This window comes from Cervus elaphus, chromosome 1 (assembly GCF_910594005.1).
Source record: "Cervus elaphus chromosome 1, mCerEla1.1, whole genome shotgun sequence".
NCBI classification, from domain to species: Eukaryota; Metazoa; Chordata; class Mammalia; order Artiodactyla; family Cervidae; genus Cervus; species Cervus elaphus.
In genome coordinates this window covers 52,156,252-52,178,325 of record NC_057815.1, presented here as the reverse complement: position 1 = coordinate 52,178,325, position 22,074 = coordinate 52,156,252, and positions in this window count along the sequence as shown.

The window sequence follows — 22,074 nt, the reverse complement described above, 5'->3', positions numbered from 1 at the left end:
TTTGCCAAAAAAGAAATTCTGAAGTTATGCTGGAATAGATAGATATAAATTGATAGTTATAGCACATGGGATATTTATGGAAGGTCTAAAGTTAATGATGAGTAATGTTAAAACAGAGTATTTACCTTCTAAATCATACTAGAATAAAAGAAGAAACTAATGTTGCTCCTACATCAAAAATTCATAATAGAAAAGGACCCTCAAGGAAAATTAATGTTTAAAAGCATAAACTAGGATGACAGACCTAGTACTGCAATGATCATCATGCTATACACTTTGAAACAGTGGCTTGACAAATTGTAGTTTATTAGCCCTTGCAACGGAGAAGGCAATGGCAACCCACTCCAGTACTCTTGCCTGGAAAATCCCATGGACAGAGGAGCCTGGTGGGCTGCAGTCCATGGGGTCACGAAGACTCGGACACGACTGAGTGACTTCACTTTCACTTTTCACTTTCATGCATTGGAGAAGTAAATGGCAACCCACTCCAGTGTTCTTGCCTGGAGAATCCCAGGGACGGGGGAGCCTGGTGGGCTGCCGTCTATAAGGTCGCACAGAGTCGGACACGACTGAAGCGACTTAGCAGCAGCAGCAGCCCTTGCAAGATGGTAAAGATAAAGGAAATAATCTTTGCAAGTACTGAAAGGTGATCTCAGAAAAAGTGTTTAAAACATGAAGTTAAGTGAAAGCTGATATGTGCCTTGGGATTGCAGCTATGAAATAAATGCAGACAGGTGGAAGACCATGTAGCAGGGTAGAGTGTTGAAATTACAGGATTTATTTTTGTTTTTCTTAATTCATATTTCCTTATGTTTTGTATTATCTTTTCCTTTATTAAATTAAAAATGACAGTATCAATGATTAAAATCTATGAAACCACCTTAAACTATATTTTTAGAAGGTTAAAAATCTCTTCCCACTGCCCTCCATTCTAACCCTCTTGAGAGATTATCAACATTAACAACACGTTTTATTATCTTTCTGTATTTCTTTTATGATTAACACAAACACACATAGTTAAGACTTTTTGGTTGGTGCTGGTGTTTGAAATTTGCAAATTGTGTTTCTCATTTAACATTACACCATGGAAAGTGAGGGATAGTTCTATTTCAATCTTTTTTTTTTTTTTGGAGTGTGGTTGATTTACAGTGTTTTAAGTGTGTAGCAATATCCCTAATTCCTACTTTGGTTCTTCCCAGATTTTTGCTTCTCTGAGCCATGATAAGATAAATATCATGTACATGTACTAGAGCTTTTATTCTGTTAGATAAATTTTCCCAAGTAGGATTTCTGGACAGTTGGTTGTATTGTCTATTAACACATAATTGACTGAAGACATATTAATGTCACTGGTATTAGTTTCTGCAAAAATCCTTTGGTCAATAATGTCTTTAAAAAGAAAGAACTTGGAGGAAAAAGTGAGTTTTTTATAAATTCATGCATATTTACCTTGGCCATAGCTCTTTGAGATCATTTTTTCACTTAGTCATTCACTCTGTGCTTCGTTATTCACAGCCTCACGTACACATGAGGTATAAAAAGCTGCACATGTTTAAAGTGTACATATAGTTCAGTAAATTTTGACATATGTACATACATAGAAAAGCATCAACCTAATTAAGATAAAAAAACATACTCGTTGCCCCCAGTAGTTTCCCCATGCCTCTTTGTTATCCATACCTGCCTCCCATCTCCCAGAACACCACTAATTTAAAGGAGAAAGCAAGCCAGTGCTGGGTAGGGGTTTCCAGATCCTGACCCTCCCCTCGCAGGCCCCACCCCTTTCACTTTCCTAGGTTGGTCTTCTAGGATCAGGGGTCAGAAACACCAGGGTGCAAATCCTCACTTCTGCTGCTTTGCTGTGTGGCTGGTACGAGTCACTTTTACCTTTTATTCAATGTGTTAGGGACTTTCCAGGCACTGGGAATACTGTGGTGAAGAAAACCTACAAAAAGTCTGCTCACATGGGCTTACTCTAGTGTGGGAGACTGATCACCATCACTGGCCTATTGGATCTGGACCTTCCTATCTCCCTCCAGTTGCTACTATATCTCTCTCATACCCTTTAATTTTTTTTTTTTTTTGAAGTATAATTGCTTTACAGTGCTGTGTCAGTTTTTGTTCAACAGCAAAATGAATCAGCCATACATATACATATATCCCCTTTTTTGGATTTCCTTCCTAAATAGGTCACCACAGAGTAGTAAGTAGTTTCATGTCCTATGCAGTAGGTTCTCACTAGTTATCTATTTTATACGTGATAGTGTCTCTATGAGATGGTCATTTTTGTGGGATCATTTTTCTAGGTTCTTTCTTGGTCCATTCTGAAATAAATTTTAGGTCAGACAATGGAGGACACAGATTTTGAGAGAGAAAAGAAGGGTCATAGAAGGAGTAACAGAAGAGGTGATCAGGGCCAAAGAAGAAGAGAATTTAAAGAAAGAGAATTGCTCCACAGTTAGATGCTGGGGACAGACAGAGGAGAGTCGTTTCTTCTATTGATGGGGCGGAGAGGCTGTGCATGAAATGGCTTATGTATCGCTCCTGGGCACGAGGTGGGATGGTACTTCTTCCATTCCCTTGATGTTAGGAAGGTCCCTGTGACTTGTTCTCGAGTGAAATGAGTGCAGAAGTTACATGTGTTGCTATGAGGTGAAGACTTTAAGAGCTGGTGTTCAATTTTCCATGTCTCTTTCTCCCTATCAGAGTGACAGGTGACTTTACAGTTATGGAGATTCCATAAACCAGAGCCCCTGAGTGAGAATGACATATGGCAGAGTGCCCCATCCCCTTACCTCCCAACCAACGTGGGATATACACATACAGGATGAACGAGATATAAACCTTATTATTAGAAGTCATTGATATTTTATGGTTCTTTGTTTCTTTAGCATAACTTAGCCCATCCTGACTGATACAATCACCTAGAAAAGAGGTTCAGTTGAGAAATCCTGAACTCTAATGTCAAGGTGGTTAAAAAGTAATTAGATTGTAGCTCAGGTGGTTAAAGGATAGGGTGCGTAGTGAGGAAGTATAAGTAGCAAGTGTTGAATTTCCTTGAAGGTTGCTTAGGGGCTATCAGAACCTGGTTCTGCCAATTTGTTAAAAAATTCTCTTTGGGAAAATCCAGGAATAATTCTAGAACACATTAAAAATAAACTTAGAAACATTAACTGCATAAATAATGACAAAACCAGGGCATATACTGTAGAACTCTTTATATATAGAATAAGATTCCAGCAGCTTTTATGCATCTCGGTGTGTACTGAAGATATAAGAATATCACACAATAAATTCTTCTGTGTTCTAGGATAAATTTTATTTCTCCAGATGAAATATGTTTCCTTTTATTGGTTAATGAAAATTATGTCAACAACTCTACAAAATCCATGTGCCCTGTTCTTTTCTTGTCTAAGTTGCCAGGGAGTTTAAAAGATTATTTTTGCTTGGATGGTGTGGTACAACTCACTTCCCTTAGGGTCTAGCTCGTGGAGTAGAGCATGAGGCATGGGGTCATGTGGGAAGATCTGGGGGATGTAGACCACCCAGGGTGGCCGAAAGCAGCACAGGCTCTACTCCTGATTGTTGCCAAGACAACCTGGAATATTCTATAACTTACAAAGTCCCACCAGACACACTATGGGAGCTGCAGAATGGAAAAAAAGTGTGCTTATATATGTGTGTATTGTTTGCATTTTACTGAGGATGCCCCTTAAACCAGTAGTCACATAACTAGTAAGGTCCAGCAACATCTTGAGAATCATTCAGTTTTAGTGGGACAGTCTGAAGAAAGAAAACAATGCTGATAAGGACCTACTTCCCAGCAGATAAAACCAGGACTGTCTAGTTTTCAAGATCAGAATTCTTGAAACTGCAAATCAAATGCTCTTAGAGGGTTGTGAAATTAATTTAGAGCATCTCAAATTTTTAAAAAATAAAATAAAATGGAATAGAAAATGTTAAGCATGCATCCCATGTAGTAAAGGTAAGGGTTCTTTTTTCTTTCTAAATGAAACTTCTGTTGAAGTGTATGTGTGTGTGTGTCCTGGGTTGTAATTAAGAATGCATTTCTTACTGGGATTCTGGTCAAAGCCATTTGAAAGCCACTGGTCTAGAGATATACAGAACCTAAATCTATTCCATGAGAAAAGGGGCAGGCCAGTAACACTGAGAGACTAAAACTGAGTGATACCATAAGATAGGTGAAGACCGGACATTAGGAAGCTGACACCCATGTTAGTACCACTGACTAATGAGGGATCTGGGCCTTACCAAGCGTGCAGAGAAGAGCGCTTTAAATGAGCGTGCAGCTTTGGCCTGGCTGAACATAGTTTGTTAGAGTCAATAAGTGTTTAAATTGGAATAGCATGTCAGTAGCAATTTGTATTAAATCTCTCTCCTTGATCTTGGATCAATTTCCTCCTGCATAATAAGCCAGAAGGATAACCTGAGAGAGAGACTGAAGGTCAAAGGAAAGGAGTGGTGCTGAGCAGAGGGCCCTGGGGTAGGGCCAGAGCAATGCGTACAGGGGTGCAGGGGAGAGGAAGTCCGAAGCCTGGAGCATCAGGAACAGGTCAGGGCTGGGGCTTCAGGACAAAGACCTTGGAGGCACTGAAGACTTGATTTTAGGTGGTTCTCTTGCCCAATGTGAGGGCACATCTGAGAGGTTCAAATTTGCACGAAGGACCGAATATCCTTCCTTTAGTTACATGGCTTTTTTTTGGTGGTGGTATTTTATTTTAGGATGCTAAGGCCTTTGAATCTTTCATTAAAAGTTATTTCAATTCTTTTGCTAAACCAGCAGCCTGAGAATGATAAATAACTAAATGGAGATTGGTAAGACTGTAGCTCATCTTATTTTATGTCTTAGCCTCTTGTTTCTACTACCCTATTGAGAGTTTATAGGCTGTAGCTCTTTTCCTATCAGTGAAGTTTTAGAGAGCAGCCAACGTACCCAAGTAATGCCTGTTCTTGGGACTCACAGACACTTTAAGCTGTCACCAAAGTTTTCTCTTAAAACATTACTTTCTATCTTTTCAAGTTTATTGCAGCATAATTTTCCAACCTCTGAAGACTGTTCCAACCATGGAACCAGACTTATCACCGAGTTGAGATTTTTTTCCCCCCTTTATTTTCAACACTCTGGTTTTGCCTGGCATGCTGCAAAGATCTTATACTCATCCAGTCTAAAACTGTAATTCTGAGCATGGACAGTGTCACCACAGGGAAATTGGTATCAAAGAATTCTATTTAGGTTATTGTTCATGATAGAGGGTACAATATGTGCTTGTTGGAACATTTATCTTTCTTTGTTGTTAGGAAGATTGTAAGAATGAAAAGAATCTCCATTTAGGATAGTAGCATATTTTATTTAATCGAACACTGTTTAATAAACAGGAACACATGTAAGGTAAGATACAATCTAGAGCAGTATTTGTTTTTAAAAAAATTGAATATAAATCTTTACTAAAAAAATTAACCTTTGTCACAATGCTAATTGCATTGGGCTAGTACCTTACTCACTTGCTTTTATTTATCTCATTTTTGTTTATTTACACCTTGCAGAGAAAATTGGCCTGTAAAGACTTACCCTTTGGCCCATTACTGCCTCTAACAATCACTTCAGGAGCTGATCTGCATCCTGATCATTTGACCTTGTGTGTTCTTCAGTTCAGTTCAGTCGGTCAGTCGTGTCCAACTCTTTGTGACCCCATGAATTGCAGCCCTCCAGGCCTCCCTGTCCATCACAAACTCCTGGAGTTTACTCAAACTCATGCCCATCGAGTCGGTGATGCCATCCAGCCATCTCATCCTCTGTCGTCCCCTTCTCCTCCTGCCCTCAATCCCTCCCAGCATTAGGGTCTTTTCCAATGAGTCAACTCTTCGCCTGAGGTGGCCAAAGTACTGGAGTTTCAGCTTCAGCATCACTCCTTCCAATGAACACCCAGGACTGATCTCCTTCAGGATGGACTGGTTGGATCTCCTTGCAGTCCAAGGGACTCTCAAGAGTCTTCTCCAAAACCACAGTTCAAAAGCATCAATTCTTCAGCACTCAGCGTTCTTCACAGTCCGACTCTCACATCCATACATGACCACTGGAAAAACCATAGCCTTGACCAGACGGACCTTTGTTGGCAAAGTAATGTCTCTGCTTTTTAATATGCTGTTTAGGTTGGTCATAACTTTCCTTCCAAGGAGTAAGCGTCTTTTAAATTTCATGGCTGCAGTCACCATCTGCAGTGATTTTGGAGCCCCCCAAAATAAAAAGTCTGACACTGTTTCCACTGTCTCCCCATCTATTTCCCATGAGGTGATGGGACCAGATGCCATGATCTTAGTTTTCTGAATGTTGAGCTTTAAGCCAACTTTTTCACTCTCCTCTTTCACTTTCATCAAGAGGCTCTTTAGTTCTTCTTCACTTTCTGCCATAAGGGTGGTGTTATCTGCATATCTGAGGTTATTGATATTTCTCCCGGCAATCTTGATTCCAGCTTGTGCTTCTTCCAGCCCAGCGTTTCTCGTGATGTACTTTGCATATAAGTTAAATAAGCAGGGTGACAATATACAGCCTTGACATACTCCTTTTCCTAGTTGGAACCAGTCTGTTGTTACATGTCCAGTTCTAACTGTTGCTTCCTGACCTGCATACAGATTTCTCAAGAGGCAGGTCAGGTGGTCTGGTATTCCCATCTCTTTTAGAATTTTCCACAGTTTATTGTGATCCACACAGTCGAAGGCTTTGGCGTAGTCAATAAAGCAGAAATAGATGTTTTTCTGGAACTCTCTTGCTTTTTTGATGATCCAGCAGATATTGGCAATTTGATCTCTGGTTCCTCTGCCTTTTCTAAAACCAGCTTGCACATCTGGAAGTTCATGGTTCACGTATTGCTGAAGCCTGGCTTGGAGAATTCTGAGCATTACTTTACTAATGTGTGAGATGAGTGCATTTGTGCGGTAGCTTGAGCATTCTTTGGGATTGTCTTTCTCAGGGACTGGAATGAAAACTGACCTTTTCCAGTCCTGTGGCCACTGCTGAGTTTTCCAAATTTGCTGGCATATCGAATGCAACACTTTCACAGCATCATCTTTCAGGATTTGAAATAGCTCAACTGGAATTCCATCATCTCCACTAGCTTTGTTCGTAGTGATGCTTTCTAAGGCCCGCTTGACTTCACATTCCAGGATGTCTGGCTCTAGGTGAGTGACCACACCATTGTCATTATCTGGGTCATGAAGATCTTTTTTGTACAGTTCTTCTGTGTATTCTTGCCACCTCTTCTTAATATCTTCTGCTTCTGTTAGGTCCATACCATTTATGTCCTTTATTGAGCTCATTTTTGCATGAAATGTTCCCTTGGTATCTCTAATTTTCTTGAAGAGATCTCTAGTTTTTCCCATTCTGTTGTTTTCTTCTATTTCTTTGCATTGATCACTGAGGAAGGCTTTCTTATCTCTCCTGGCTATTCTTTGGAACTCTGCATTCAAATGGGAATATCTTTCCTTTTCTCCTTTGCTTTTTGCTTCTCTTCTTTTCACAGCTATTTGTAAGGCCTCCTCAGACAACCATTTTGCCTTTTTGCATTTCTTTTCCATGGGGATGGTGTGTTCTTAGCTCTAATTAATTCTAAAACTCAAATTTTTCTCACTCTATTCAGTAACCAATTTCTTAAAGGAGTCAGGCTCTCAGTTGCCTTATGAACATTTAAAACCTATAGGAAAAATCAAAACTAAATAAATTTAAAAGCCCAAACAGATTTTTTTTCACAAGCTTCCGTACTGCTCTTGCATTTTTACAACCATTCAAATATATATTTTTATAAAACACACAAAATGTCAATGGAAAAGATCCTATATGCTCCTCCTTATCTATTCTTGTCCCTACCTACTCCCTGCAAAGAGCCAACAAAAATTTTCTTAAAGGGAATTTGCTTTGCGTTGGGAGACAGCAGAAGTGAACTTTAAAGAAAACATGGTGTAGGTGTGTGCCGGGATTTCTAATCACCCCTTCTTTGGCTGGCTTGAAAAATTAAGAGTGCCGTGTCCTATGTGTAACCAGATGTGCATGGCTCTTCATTGCTTTGAACAGTTCCAGATCCTTAGTAATTTGAGTTTATCTCAAAAATTACTGAACGGCACGGCAAGAAATTAAACTAAAAATTATGTCCATCCATCACCTTTTATGAGCCATGAAAAACTACATGAGGAATAAATCTTTGCAAGCAAGACAGTTTCTGTTATAAGTGGTTCTTCTCACTTCAGATGTATTAATATTCAAAGCCATAACCTGCCATGTGCTCAGCTTTATGTGAGAAGGAGAACAAATCAATCCCCTCCTTCTGTTTACCTTGTTGATTAACACTGTTCTTGTCTGTGCCTGGGGTGTGGAAAGTGTTGCTGCTTCTCCCTTAAATGGGCAGGTGCTCAGGAAACCCCCACAAAGAGGAAGGGAATCAGTACTTATTACGAGCCTGTTAGGGCGACGCCCTGTGCTTAGTCACTCAGTCAAGCCTGACTCTGCGACCCCATGGGCTGTAGCCTGCCAGGCTCTTCTGTCCATGGGAATTGCCCTAGCCTCCCAACAATTCCAAGAGGATTTTGTTATCCCCACTTTCCAGGGGAAGAAAATAAACCTCAGTGAGCCTGTGGAACTTGGGCCAGCTGACCCAGGAGGTAAGTGAGCCAGGTCTGAACCCAGCTCGGTGGAACTCCCAGCATTTCTTGGAAATCCTCCATGATGCTGCTCAAAAGAGCCATCAAAGGAAGTCAGAAAATGATGCCTCAAGCAACTGGAGCCCTTCGAGTACCTACAGAATGGAGGGTGGAGGATTCTGCCTGTCGCTAGTTTAAAGGCAACTCCATCACTCTGCCCACAGTTTGCCCAGAAATCGCAGCGAGTTCTTGACTCTGTGTGATTGTCTGAGTTGTGAGTAGGAAGGTCATGAGTGACTTGCCCTGTGCCCCCACACAGCCCCCCGGGAAGGTATGGGAAGCTTGCACCTCCACAAGTTCTAAAGCAGCTCATTCCTGCCTGGACGGCATCATTGATCCCTAGGTGACTGCCTGATCCACCCTCCCCCACCTCTGAAGGGTTATCAAAGTCTGAATAAATGTCTTTCAAACAGAAACCCATTCTCTCTTCCCTTTGTAGAAAGCCAAGTTGTCATCTCCTTGGTTGGTGACCTATCACAGGGCACTGTGGTCCTGCAGCTCTTCCTGGCTCTCTGCTTAAACCCTGGGCACTGGCTAAGGCTTATGGGAAGAAACCAGGGAGTAGTTCCTCCCCCAAGCTGTTCCAAGTTCAAGGCTATTTAAGCAGCTGCCTCAGTGGATATTTCATGACAGAGAAAAGTCTTGAGCCTTTTCCACAATCACAATGCCCTCTTGGTAAACAACCAACTGTTTTTCTGGCCCATTTCAGAGGGCCTAGCATGCCCGGTTACACACTCCCCTTATAGTCCAGCCGCTGATACCCTATGACAGCTTCTGGACAAAGTGTAATATTGTGAATAACATGTTTCTCTCTATCCCCAGTCCAGCATCCCCTGTTGTTCAGTCTATAACTTCTCTAACATCATTGAAGTCCTCAGCCCCTTGTGTGTCCATTACACCCAACTTGCCAATAAGCTTTCCTGCCTCGCCCATCAGCAGCTAAACCTTGCTGGAGAAAATTCACACAACTTTAGGCCAAATAGTACTACAATTCAGTCACATTTCAAGCTTTAGCAGAGCTCTTCAACATAGCTTACCAATAAACCATCACCTGGGCGATCCCCCATCATGTTCACACACTCAGGGACAGACCTGAAGTTCTTCCACTGTCCCTGGGATCAGCCATCACTCCTACCCCCTCCCCATCCACTCCAAGTCTTGCAACACACTTCTAAGTGAATAATTCTGAGCTCCTTGAAGGTAGGGATCACATCTCATTTGCATTTGTGGAAATAATATATTGAATAAGTAATCGAAATGAGAAAACAGGCTAAAACTGTTTATCCTGGGTTCCCACAAACTCATTCCTCTCTCCCATGAATCCTAATCAAGGAGAAGGCAGAGACTAATTTAAATTGAGCCCTGGACCATTTTCTAAGCCCCATGATCAGCACTTTCACATACATTATTTCATGTAATCCTTGCCCAAGTCTGTGAGGTGGATACCACAATTTCCATTTTGCATGGATAGAAAAGCAAGTAGTCCATATGCATCTAATCCCGCAGCTCATGCATTTTCCATGCTTTTGTTATCTAACTTCCCACCTGCCCTTCCACCTTTATCTCTTCAAATTCTCTAATAGCCAAAGGAGTTTATGAACAGTTGGTACTGGCAGAAGTGTGTTAGGAAAAGGCAGCATTTGGGTTGAACTCTGCAATAGCAAGGGGGAGGTACCCCAAACTTTGAAACTCTCTGATGATACTTAGAAAAGGAGGCAGGAAGGGCCTGGGTCTGTGTATTAGTTTGAATGTGTTTGATTTTGATTGTAAGTGGTAGACACCCAGCTTAAAATAAAGAAAAAAATAAAAATAAAATTGTTGTGTCAAATACCTAGGAAATCTGAGCACATTAGTGGATTGTTTGGATACAAAGCTCTAACAGTGTCATCAGCTCCTTGCTCTGTCCAAGTTTAGTGACCCTGAGTGTTAGCTGATCATAAGGCAAGGTGTCTCCACATGGGGGCCGCCCCCTACATCTCTAGGCTACCCTATCCTCTCATCCCAACCTCATACTCTCATTGTTACCAAAAGGTGTAAAGTCTGGCTGTTCACCACCCCTAAGCTAATAAACAGGCCAGCATGGTGGAAAGAAAACTTTGTTTCATTTCAGATGCCGGCAACTGGCAAGGAGGGCAGACATCTGTCCAAAGGCTGACTCCTAACCCACTGGCAACCTGTGGGGCAAGAACTTCTATAGACAGAAGGAGGGGGCTACATGCAGAAATGGCGCAGTCTGCTTTGACAGTCATCTTCAAATTGGTGATTGGTGGTCTGACCAACGTCATTTTGGTTGTTTTAGGTATAGTTAATCTTCAGTCCAGAGTTGGTTTGTTTCCATTTCTTTGAGGCCAATTCTCAGAACTGATGTCATGGCAGCTACGTCATGGCTACAGCCTGGTCATCATGGAGCTTACTTCCTCTGCCTCATGGGCTTTCGGTATCTCTAATACAGCTCACGGGATATAGCCCAGAATATTGTCCATAGCCCTTGAGAAAGAACTAAAGGTCTTTGAATACACTGAATAGCCACATTATTATTATTTGGTCTCCTTTGACAGTTTTCCTTTGTTTTTTTTAATGTTCTCACTTCTCTGATTAGACTTATTCTTTGACTAAAGTTTTCCACAGGCAAAAGGCAGGCCAAGGACATAGGAGGTGGGTGGCAAGGACCATAGGGTCCTACTCGGTTTCACCATCTGTTCTAGCTCCTTGAGAGCAAAGTCAGCTGCATTCACAGAGCTTGGCCCAGTGAGAAACCCACTGAAAAGGTGAATGAATACAACCTGCTATTCCTCTTCAAGTCCAGACTGGCCAAGTTCACTTCTGGGAGTGGCAGGAGTGGGGAATGCAGACGGTCAGTACAGACCTAGGATGAAGTTTCTCTGTGTATCTTTCCACTTTGGTTTTGCTTCTAGTGCTGCTTGCCTTTGTTCTCTAGTGATTTTTGACAGACCTTTTCTCTCCTTTACTCCCAATCAAGAGTTGGGGGATTCCGTATATAAGTGATATCGTCCAATATTTGTCTTTGTCTGACTCACTTCACTCAGTATGACAATCTCTAGGTCCATCCAGGTTGCTGCAAATAACATTCTTTTGCTCTTTTTTCTGATGACTGAGTAATAGTAGATAACTAATAAGGACCTACTGTATGGTACAGAACTCTACTCCATGCTCTTTAATGACCTGTATGAGAAAGGACTCTAAAAAAAGAGTGTATATTTATGTATGTATAACTGATTTACTTTGCTGTATAGCAGAAACAAGCACAACATTGTAAATCAACTGTACTCTAATAAAAATTAAAAAAAAAAAAGAGTTGGGTGAAAAGAGTTGGGTGGGGGAGGGGGAAATGGCAGGGATTGCTAATGGATGCAGGGCTTCATTTAGAGGAGAAGAAAGTGCTCTAAAGTTAGACTGCGGTGATGACTGTACAACTCTGTGGATGTACTAAAAAGCAGTGAATTGTGTACTTTAAATGGATGAATTGCATGGAATGTGAATTATGTGTCCAAGTGTTTTTTTTTTCTAGAAAGAATTAGGATGAGAAAATCCAGAAAAGGGTAATATTACAACATAGAATAAACAGAAAGCCCACTGTATATTGCCTCTCCCTCCATTTATCCTTACTGTAGTTACTATGTTACTAACGACAGAATATCTGTACAGTTACCATATATTGCAGAGAGACACCCCCACCACCACCCAGGATGCATTGCACTGGTACAAACCAAGGGGCTCTATGACAACTTTCTCCATTTCATTGGAAAGATGAGAACGGAGCTGTTTTCCATTTGTTCCCAGGCAATGTGAATTAATTAAGCTGCCACCACTGCCACTGCTTTTCCTACGAGATTCAGAGAGGTGAAATTAAGAGGCGGGACTGGGGATGGCACCAGAATGCCACAGGACACTAGATACCACAGCATTTCTGGAGAAGCCTGAGGAGATCCCTTGAGAAAGGAGGCCAGGAGATCTCACATGTCTGCCTTGCATCTGGCTGCTTAAATATGGCTGATGCACCGTCTACCACACTCTAGTTGGCAAGTCAAGTGCACTTGTTCTAAGCAACTGTCCTAAACCACAGCCAGATGCTCAAACCTTGCATTCTCATGTTTGTTTTCAGACCTCAGGGCCACAGCTTTTGGCTTCTTGCCTCTTTAGTTTACACAAACTATTTGTATTCCCCTTTGGCTCATGAGGACTTGATTTCCCACTGAAAACTTGGACCCAAAGAATAGCAAGGAGAGATAAGAAAGCCTTTCTCAGCGATCAATCCCAAAGAATGCTCAAGCTACCGCACAATTGCACTCATCTCACACCCTAGTAAAGTAATGCTCAAAATTCTCCAAGCTAGGCTTCAGCAATACGTGAACCGTGAACTTTCAGATGTTCAAGCCGGTTTTAGAAAAGGCAGAGGAACCAGAGATCAAATTGCCAACATCCACTGGATCATTGAAAAAGCAAGAGAGTTCCAGAAAAACATCTACTTCTGCTTTATTGACTATGCCAAAGCCTTTGTGTGGATCACAATAAACTGTGGAAAATTCTGAAAGAGATGGGAATACCAGACCACCTGACCTGCCTCTTGAGAAATCTGTATGCAGGTCAGGAAGCAACAGTTAGAACTGGACATGGAACAACAGATTGGTTCCAGATAGGAAAAGGAATACGTCAAGGCTCTATATTTACTGCTTATTTAACTTATATGCAGAGTACATCATGAGAAACACTGGGATGGAAGAAGCACAAGCTGGAATCAAGATTGCTGGGAGAAATATCAATAACCTCAGATATGCAGATGACACTACCCTTATGGCAGAAAGTGAAGAAGAACTAAAAAGCCTCTTGATGAAAGTGAAAGAGGAGAGGGAAAAAGTTGGCTTAAACTCAACATTCAGGAAACTAGATGTCAGGAAACATGGCATCTGGTCCCATCACTTCATGGCAAATAGATGGGGAGACAGTGGAAACAGTGTCAGACTTTTTATTTTGGGGGGCTCCAAAATCACTGCAGATGGTGACTGCAGCCATGAAATTTAAAAGACGCTTACTCCTTGGAAGGAAAGTTATGACCAACCTAGACAGCATATTAAAGAGCAAAGACATTACTTTGCCAACAAAGGTCCGTCTGGTCAAGGCTATGGTTTTTCTGGTAGTCATGTATGAATGTGAGAGTTGGACTATAAAGAAAGCTGAGCACTGAAGAATTGATGCTTTTGAACTGTGGTGTTGGAAAAGACTCTTGAGAGTCCCTTGGACTGCAAGGAGATCCAACCAGTCCATCCTAAAGGAGATCAGTCTTGGGTGTTCATTGGAAGGGCTGATGTTGAAGCTGAAACTCCAATACTTTGGCCACCTGATGCAAAGAGCTGACTCATTGGAAAAGACCCTGATGGTGGGAAAGATTGACAGCAGGAGGAGAAGGACATGACAGAGGATGAGATGGTTGGATGGCATCACTGGCTCAGTGGACATGAGTTTGAGCAAGCTCCAGGAGGTAGTGAAGGACAGGGAGGCCTGGCGTGTTGCAGTCCATGGGTTTGCAAAGAATCAGACACAACTGAGTGACTGAACAACAACCAAAGGCTTATCTAGAAAATCCTAGTTAGCCCAGCTTTAAAATGGAAATTCTTGATTTCCAGAAAACCCCTCAGTCCTAGACAAACCAAGTAGTCAGTCACTAGTTAGGAGATTCTCAGAAAACCCAGATGTCCAGGCTGATGCTCCCACCCCCATGTACAGCTGAGAAAATCTGCATAATCCACTGATGCGGCATCCCACCCCAAGACAAGAGGCAATACAAGCCTATGTCACATAGGGTCATTTTCCAAATTCAGTGAGACAGAACATGCTATGAACTTCCTGCCATGTAGTAAGTTGTCAGTACATATTTACCATGGCATTATTGCTTTAGTACTAGTATTAATAGTACTATATAATAGTACTATATAATTATATAGTACTATATATTAATAGTACTATATAATAGTACTATAATACATTTAGACATGTATCCTAGAAGTGAACTCCCCAGCTGGTGCTAGTGGTAAAGCACCTGCTGGCCAGTGCAGGAGACATCAGAGAGGCAGGTTCAATCGCTAGGCTGGGAAAATCCCCTGGAGGAGGGCATGGCAACCCCCTCCAGTATTCTTGCCTGAAGAATCCCCATGGACAGAGGAGGCTGGCAGGCTACAGTCCATAGGGTCGCACAGAGTTGGACACAATTGAAACGACTTAACATGCGTGCATCCTAGCAGAGGCAAATTGGTATAACCTCGAAGGAGAGTTTAGAAATTGGTGCTGAAGAATCACTGAAAACTAACATTCCACTAGAAAAAATGAACAAGATCAGAACTTGGAAGCTCTGGTGATGCCTATTCTCTATAGCAGTAACCAAACTGAGATAGATTATTTGATGTGAACTAAATGTTGTTCACATACTGTTTGGAAAGAGCACCTGTATCATATTTAAGATCTTCCTGGGAGTGCTAGAGAAAGGGGACTGATGCCAACCCAGTACTGTTTCATGAAGTAAACTGCCTAAAGACATGAAGAATGCACTATTTAAATTTTGCCTTTGGCAACTAACGTCTCTTGAATACCAGCTGATTCAGAATCTCTGAGGGTGAATCCCAGAAACCCACTCCATTAACATGTTCCTCAGATGATTCTTATATGCACTGAAGTTTGAGAAGCCCACCCTAGACCTTGACTCCTGGTGGGTGGGATGTGTACCTTGTTCATGACAGTGCCCCCTCTCTCCACACCAGACAAGGACCTATGTCTAACAGGTGCTTCCAGAGTGTACTTTTTTCAAATCATCCTTTTGTTCCTTCTTTTTTTTTTTTAAGATTTTTAAATGTGGACCATTTTAAAAGTTGTTATTGAATTTGTTACAATATGGCTTCTGTTTTTTGTGACTGTTTTTGTTGTTTGTTTTGGTTTTGGTTTCATGGCCTCAAGGCATGTGGGATCTTAGTTCCCAGACCAGGGGTCGAACCTGCACCCCCTGCCTTGGAAGGCAGGGTCTTAACCACTGGATGGCCTGGGAAGTCCCCATCTGTTTGTTTCTGGTGTTAGCCTGCAAAGTGTTCTTTCTCTGGGGTTAGACACCACCTCATGTTCTAGCCACTGAGGCATTTGTTTAAACTAGTTTTTCACTGTGGTGGTGATGATTAGGGCTGAAAAAGCTTTGAAAATGAACAAATTTCACAAGGAAAGGAACAAATTAAATTTTTGCAGGCAAGAGGCTTCGATTAGATGGAAACAGCATTTTAAAAATGATCACCTGGTGTGCTAAGGAAGGTTTACTTGCACCTCTCAAATTAATGCCATCTGGTTATCCATGGTGACACAAATACCCCTCCCAAGGAACACCAGGCACCCAGATAAGGACAAGTAATCTAATTCTCCACGACACTTCCATCTCCATTTTAATATGGAAAATCTCGATGAAATGGATTCTGCAAGAACAGATTTTCATTATTGAAAGCCATGTCAGAATAAATTAGCATGAAGAAGGAGCAGGAAAACATTAGATTGGATTATTCAGAACAATTTGATTATCCACCTATTGGCAAATTTGTTTCTTATTCATCGAGTAGGTGTTAGCAACTCTAAGCATTGTTCTTTCTGCCAGTGAAAAAGATGAATTATCAATCTTGTCTGGGTAGTTAATTTGAACACTTTGCCTGCTATTTCCATGTCATCTGATTATTGTGCATTTGGGGTCAGCCGTGATTGTAACAGAGCAGTGGTTGGAAGGAGGATCTGTATAATATTTGTTGGTTCAGCTCAGCCTCAGTGCCACCACACCTGAGCCTACACCAAGCAGGAATCTACCTGGAGCATACTATCAAAGGAGAGGGAAGGGATCCCTCAAAAGGGATCCAGATTGGCATAGCTGGGCAGTTGTAGGCAAGACCTGCTCCTTTTGTGGGTGAACCAGGGGGATGGCCACAGAGACCTGAACTGCTGGGGTCTTGGGGAGAGTGTGAGGAGTGATGGGGCTTGCTCACAAGCTGACGTCAGGGTGGCCCCGTCTTAGTAAAGACGGAGATCCAAAGCCTTTCCCCCCAAGGCAGTATGCTCTGGTCTCTGCTCCTTTCCCCCCGTCCCAGCTAACTTCCATGCCACCCTCAGGCTGCCCTCATCAGATTCAGGTTCATCTACTGTTTCTCCAGTGCTTACTCTATCCCAGGTTCAGTGTTAGTCTTCTTTACTGTCATTACTATTCACTTTATAGTCTTTGTTTTATGACTTTCAGTCTTTGTACCCAAATTCCTAGCTAGAGGGCAGAGACTGTGTCTTGTTCATCCAGCCACTCTCTGAGAGCTTGGCACTTTGCAGGTGCATAATCAATTGGCAATGAATGGATAAATTAGTGGGCAGTAACCCTGTGGCGTTGGTCTTCTTGTTCCCATTTTATAGATGAAGAGACTGAAACTCAGGGTTTAAATGATGTGCCTGTGGATCTCACAGCTGAGGTGTGGACTGCAGAGCCTAGCCCATTGTTGTCTTTTGGCTGAGTACTGTGATGGGTGGGTTGAGGACCAAGGCTTCATGTCCTCTTCTGTATTATATGTACATGGATCTTATTCCTCTCTTCCAGGGGGCATTGCTCAGGGAACTACCTGGTTTCCTCTATCCTTCACCAAAAGTTCAGCTTAGCCCCATCCATACCTGACTGGTGGCTTTTCTCAAATGACAGAACTGGGTCTTTTCATTGCCCAGTTAACTCTTCTCTTCTGATGTCCTTTCTGGTCGGAAGGCTTTTCTGGGTCTGGTTGAACATGGCTCACCTTGTATTATTGCCTTGGCCACCCTTCCCACCCCACCCCTGCCCCCAGCACCTGCTCCCCCAGAAGATCCAAGCTCCAGGCACTGGGCTTTCAGCATCTGCAGTGTGCCAGGGGGACTTCTGCCCTGGTCTCTGAAGGAGTAGAGCTCCAAGAGTCTCTAACATGGATTTCCTGTCTGCCCAAGACTGTGTTCTCTAGAGACCCACGATGGGTTTATAAAGGTAGAGGTGGGAGTAGCATGGAATGCAATGCTGGAGAACCTATAGGACCATATCATGAAAAATTCTGTGTACCGTGTAATGTTATTCTACTGTCTCAGAAGGCAACTAATTCATTGCGTATCACCCCCAAAATCTCCTAACTCACAATCTATGTGATGGGGTAAAACTTCTCCAAATAGAATCAATCTCTATGGAAACTAATCAATCACAGGAACTTCCCAGAGTCTAGATAGAGGAGTGAAATTCTTCTTTATAGAGTCTTCCAGGCAGCCACTGCCGGTGTGCTGGCTTGTCACATGAGATAAAATCTATTTGCCATCCTGACCCTAGGTTTGTCTGCCATTTCCATAAGTGGAGAGAGGAAGATCCTGTCACCCAGGTAGCCCCAGTCAACTACCACCCTCCTCCCTTGCTCTGGGTATCTCTATACAAATAATCTTCCAAGGTTAGTCATGCATTCACCCTCTCCCATTTCCCAGTCTTTCCCCAGAGGACAAACCCTCTCACACTATAAAAAGAGTAGCATCTGTGGCTTTCTCAGAGGTCCTTCTTGTTGTTATTTTCTCAGTCGTGTCCAACTCTTTGCAACCCCATGGACTGTAGCCCGCCTGTCCATGGGATTTCCCAGGCAAGAATCCTGGAATGGGTTGTCATTTCCTTCTCCTAGGCCATGGTAATCTCCTGGGCTGGAGTTGGGTTTACCAGCTAAGCTGTCTCAGACTTTCACTTATCAAGGGTCTAATTTTGTTCCCTCTATCAATATCAAATGGTAGAGCCCATTTGCCAAAGAGGGATAAAGGCAGCATGAAGTCAGTGGGCATGGTGTGGCCATTAACCAGCACACACAGTGCTTCATTAAATGAGAGCTTCTGATTCTGCCCAGAAATTCCATCTGTGCTCCCTGGTAGTTCTGATTCCTTTATTGAGAGACAGGAGCAAGGGCTCAGGGTTTGGAGCTTCTCCCAGGGCGACTTGGAGGCCAGCAGCTGGAGCTTTAACAGTTCCAAAAGGTGACGTGGGGACCCATGGCTGCCTCTTTCTGAGGCCCTGGGCTGCTGGACTAGGATTCTGTTAAAAATCAGAGCAAATGCAGACGGTTGTCACCCATGAACAGAGGGCCGATGTGTGAGGAATTGTAAAGTGGAGTTTATTCAGCCCCAATTAAATCCCATTTTATAAATTCCACCCGACTCCTCCACAGGAGAAAGCTCATCAAATCTTTTCACACCAAGCCAGCCTAGGTGGCAGTGCTGGGCTGTGTTGGCAGGGCTTGGCTCTCGAGGAAGGCTGTCAGAGCCGAGTTCTGTGGTTTCTTAGAAATGGCCAAAGGGTTTATGTGGGATAAATAAGTACCTGAAAGACAAGGTTATTTTTAAGCAGGTATCAGAAAATAAAACGACGGGCATGAAATGGGAAACATAACCTTTGAAGAGAAGCACTCATGCAACCCAGGGGCTCACAAATCAAGAGAAAAGATTCTTTTTTTCATTGTCTTGGCTGCTTTAGTGAAGGCCTATTCTCTCCAGTCAGGGATACCCAGTGAGCATTATGGGCTTTATTGTGGCTTATGATTAAAGCAATTTTAAAAAGAGCATCACAGATAAAGCCTCCTGAGTTGGCTTTGAGCTACCGAATGGGTCACCTAAGGATTAGTTCATTATTCACTCAACACCTGGCCAGGAACTGGGAATCATCTAAATATCCTGTTAGGATGTCCTCTCTTCCAGTCACCTTCCCCCTCCTAGGTACTCGGGAAGTCCAGTGTAAAGGGCACTGAACCAAATTCTCACTCCTTACTCCTGACAAGGGAGTCAGTCTCCCATACACTCCCACTACCATCCTGTTTTTCTACCTCTGTAAGCGGGGCTGTCCTGCAAGGCCCCCTCGCACTCCCAAACCAAGCAGCCATCTCCCGCCCCTCCTTCTCAGGCCTGGCTGAACTTCCATCAGCCCTCCAGAGCCAGAGAGACCTCCCATGCACAGGACCTCCTCAGACTCAAGTCTGGTGACTTTTGGAACATCGTAAAGGGGCAGAAGGAGGGAGAATCAAAAGGGAAGGAAACACCATCACCACATCCTCACTCTGAACCTGAGGTTTTTCTAGGACAGGCTCCAGGGGTCGCAGAGGACGAGCACAGGGGCTGGAGGGGGTGTAGGGTAGGAGAGCATGGACCGCCTGCTTTCTCCCTCCCTCCCTTTCTTCCTTTTCCCTTTACCTCCTTCTGCTTACTTTTAAAAGTCTAATTAGGTGAGAGGAAAATAAATGAAGGAGCTGAGGCTTCCACCCCACTTCAGAAGCCACCTTTGCTTTGATTAGTCATTCAGTTCCCATAGATTTACTATTGGCAAAAGGGCACATTAATTACGAAGAAAGGAAATAGAAAAGCTTTGTCTTTTCTGCCACATTTCCTTTTGGAACCAGCGAGGCCCCGTGTGGAACTCTGGGAGAGTTAAATGAGAACAGAGTGTAGCAGGCTTTCCTCCTTATGCAGATGTAAAGAACAAGGGGGTGAGAAGTGTATCTCTTAGAAGAACGCTGAACACCTGTCTTCTCTCCTTTTGTTTGTGGTCCTCAAACAGGAGATCTGGGGTTCTCTCGGATTTCCCAGAGCCCTTTCAGCCCAGGTCCTTGAATACAAAGAATTCTATATTCAAGTCAACAGAATTTGAGACAATAAGACTGAGTCTGAGGCAAAATCTTGGATGGTTGGAAGTCAAGAACTTGCCCACTTGAGGCAAGCAGGGTCAAGGCTTGCCATACCAGTGTCAGAAGCAAACTCTCCAAGCAAAAAAATGAAAGTCAGGGAGCTGTTGGGAAGGGAGTGGATGGTGGTTGGTACTGGAGGCCTGTAGGGCAAATTCATACAGTTTAGTGCCTATGAAGGTCCAGCTGGGGGGCAAAATGAGGCCAGAAGGAAGGGTGTAAGGCTATAGGGAGTGGCGGAGACTGTGTCACACTGGAAGCTCAGTGCCTCTGCCTGAAGGACCCCAACTCTCCTCAGGTCTAGTAGATGGTGACCATCAAGGAATACTGGCCCAGTATCACCAGATCTTCCCATTTTAAAAGAAAAGCATGGAATCTTGATTTTAAATTCCCAGGTTAAAAATCCTGGGCAAGTCAACAAAATACAGGTGGGTTTGAGTAACAAGACAGCAGTCTATGACCTGTAAAAAAAAAAAAAGTAAATGTCAAAGCAAAATGAGAGAAGCAAGCACGAAGCTGATGGCAGCACAGAGGGGAAAAGTTAGGGCTCCAGGAAGAGGCGAGGTTGTGGGGAGAAGGGCCAGATTTAGGGGAGACAGTCAGAGCAAGGCCACCACATCTTTCAATACAACCTTTTTGTACTGCCCTGGGGGCTTTACACTGCCAGCCCCCTCTCTGCTTCTAAAGGACAAAGGAGCAGCCTGGTACCAGCGTGAAGGCAAGGTAGTTACAACAACCTAAGAACCTCTAAGGGATCTGAGCCCCTAGACTCTCTGTATCTCTTTCTGTCTGCCCTCCTTTCCCCCGCTCCAGCCACATGGGCCCCTTTGTGTCCCTTGAACGTACCAGGCACACTCCTCCTGTAAGGCCTCACACTGATTCTTCCTTCTGCTTAGAACACTCTTCCCCCAGATACCCACAGAGCCAATTCCCTGTCTCCTGCAAGTCTCTGCTCCATGTCATCTTTTGACCTGTTTAAAATTTCAAACTGCAACTGTACTTGGCTGGCTTTCCCAGTCCCTGTTTTCTTTTTCCAAATCACTTGTCACCTTCAAAATATGTGTTAGTTGCTCAGTCGTGTCTGACTCTTTGCAACCCCATGGACTGTAGCCCGTCGGGCTCCTCTGTCCATGGAATTCTCCAGGTAAGAATACTGGAGTGGGTAGCCATTCCCTTCTCCAGGGGATCTTCTTGACCCAGGGTTCAAACCTGGGTCTCCCACATGGCAGGCAGGTTCTTTACCATCTGAGCCACCAGGGAAGCCCTCAAAATACTATGCAATTTACTTCATTATTTGTTGTCCGTCTCATGTGACTAGAAGGAAAGCTCCTCCAAGGGTGAAAATTTTCGTTTGTTTACAAAGGTCCATTTAGTCAAGGTTATGGTTTTTCCAGGAGTCATGTATGGATGTGAGAGTTTGACTATAAAGAAAGCTGAGCACCAAAGAATTGATGCTTTTGAACTGTGGTGTTGGAGAAGACTCTTGAGAGTCCCTTGGACTGCAAGGAGATCCAACCAGTCCATCCTGAAGGAGATCAGTCTTGGGTGTTCATTGGAAGGACTGATGCTGAAGCTGAAACTCCAATGCTTTGGCCACCTGATGCGAAGAGCTGACTCATTTGAAAAGACCCTGATGCTG